The sequence below is a fragment of the Ictalurus furcatus genome, chromosome 14 (genome assembly GCF_023375685.1).
Source record: "Ictalurus furcatus strain D&B chromosome 14, Billie_1.0, whole genome shotgun sequence".
Classification (NCBI taxonomy): domain Eukaryota; kingdom Metazoa; phylum Chordata; class Actinopteri; order Siluriformes; family Ictaluridae; genus Ictalurus; species Ictalurus furcatus.
This window is the reverse complement of record NC_071268.1, coordinates 10030405-10032998: the sequence shown is the minus strand read 5'-3', so window position 1 is coordinate 10032998 and position 2594 is coordinate 10030405.

Genomic DNA, 2594 nt, shown 5'->3' with positions numbered 1-2594 from the left:
GCTCTTTCTTGTTTTCTTTATAATCCAGCTTTATGCTTTTTCTGGAAATGATTGTTTTCGAGCTACTGCATTTAACATGATTTGTTGCCATGTTTAAATGACTCTACACTGTATGCCTCTTCAGACTGAACCACGTGCTCCTTTGAGAAGGGAAATGAGCCCCCAGAGGCTCTTCAATCATTTTTTTTTTTTTTAACGGATGGAATGTTAATCTCACTATAATGACTCTAAATCTAAAATTGGAAACCAAAACAAGCATTCATTCTAGGAGTCTTTCTCACAATAGTTACTTCATCTCCAGTGCCAATGGGTTTGTACTGTACCAATTTAGGCATAGTACTGTCTATAATATGAAAGTGAAAAACCTGATTACCGAGCAACACTGTCACACTGAGTCAGCTGTCATTCTGGAAAGCTTGTGACATCACAAGGAAACCAAATGCTAATTGGGAGGATCCCTATACAGATGTTCACAAAAGCACACCAAATGTAAATGACTAAATGATGATTGAAGGTGTGTGACACATTAAAACAAGGAAAGAATAAAGTAGCATTGGTCAGTTGGATTTTTGTCAATTGCAAATATTTTTATTAATTATTTGGTTGTTTGGTTATTTGGTTGGACAAAAGTATTTGTATAAAAATACCCTTTTTGTCATTGTACATTCACAACGAGATTTTGATGTGCAGTTCTCCACAAACAATGCTACAGCGTATATATTCCTGCTTGAACATGGCTGAATCTCCAGTTAGTGCACCTATATACAGATTAAGAGATGGGGCTACACCACATTGAAGACTCACCAACATCATATACTGTATGATAATTACTTGCCATAATATGTGAGCCTGAAGACTGAAGTCTGAACTGTAAAGCCTGCTCTCATGTCATTTTGCATCATATCCTTTGGATTCACTTGGTTTGCCTAAAGACTTATATACATAATTAGCCTGACTCAAACATAATTGGCCTGATGAATCATAGGCTACATTCCACCAAACATGTCTTTCACTTAAGAGGGCAGGTAGAAAAGGAAATGGGAGGAGAAATAAACCCTTTTCCCATGGGGAGGCAAAACCCAACCACTCATTTTAATCGTTTTTCATCTGGTGCACTACAGTGATATTCAGAATGCTTTTCTATTTTACCACTGTGATTAATGTTGTGTAATATTTCATTTATCAGAGCATTTATTTATTCAACAATAGGTTGTGCTAAATCAACATTACTAGCAACAGGCTTTTTCAACACAATGTAATTATTTGCGTCACTGGCTTTTCTGTGAAAATGATTTCCAACCGTTATTGTGTGTAATGTCACAAATGAGGAATGGTACTCCATGAAGAGGAAGAACGGGCAGATGGTGTTGTGGTGCCCCCTAGTGGATGCATAGCAAACCGCAAATGGGGATTGGTTTGGCTCTGGCTGAAGCGTACAAAAGTTAAATCTGGAACCTTTAAGCGTTCTTCATCATGTATCTCTGAGTGTAACCCTTAAAGGGTCTATATAGAACCTTACACCGGAGTGTTTCAATATCAGATAAGTACAGCCATCTTTGGAAAGCTAAGAACTCCCAAGCAACCCTTGAAGAATTTTAAAGAGAGAAGGGTGAAAACGTTTGAGAGAGGGGATAAAAATCTCCCAATGTATTTATTTTAAGGACATTTCTTAGCTTAATTATCCAGAAACTCACAAATGGAGGCATCTATTTGAATTTGTTCAGAGTAATCTTGCTCTCTAGTTATATCTTTTTAATCCATGCTTAAAAGAGATGGATTATACATTTCATTTCAGTCATATACTTTTGGTTAACTGCAAGAGAAAGCATTATATGTTAATTCAACCTCAACACTCATAATTACTCATAATTGTAGCCTGTTTTACTTTTTTTTTTTGTAGTACCTCAATACATGACCTCATACTGTATGCATTTTTAACTGCTGGTTTCCATTTACAACCAAGCGATACTATATTGAAGTGCAAGGTTTGTTGTTGTACTCTTGCCTTGTATCTTATACACATCGGCCATTTTATCAGGTAAACCGATCACTAGTAAGTGTTATTAATTGTAGCTCATCTACTACTAAGCATAATTTGCCAGTTCATCAACGAAAATGGACCACCATGGGTCCAACACTAACCTGTTATTATTTGGGTGGTGGATGATAAACTGTAAACACTGCATATCAGGATATGTTTACACTTATTGAACTGAGAAAATTGTGTACCTTCACCTGGTTTTTCTCCCATCTCATCTCAAAACCCAGTTTTACTTGCTCAATGAGTGAAACAATTGAATGTGTGTCTCCCACAAGGCGATGAGAGTGCGTGGTTCTGAAACAGAATCAACACTGTTAACAAGCATTGTTTAGGCAAAAAGCCAGCCTGCAGTATTATTTAAAATGGATTTCTGATTAAGCATTTGCATGAGGTCCTATATTTTATTTCCTTCAGTGAAGAGTACAATTTATTTAAAATGTTTAACAATGTTCAATACTTTCTCATATTTGCACAGCGCGCCATGGTACTGCACAGAAATGATTACATAGAGAGAGAGAGAGAGATAGAGAGAGAGAGAGAGAGAGAGAGAAAG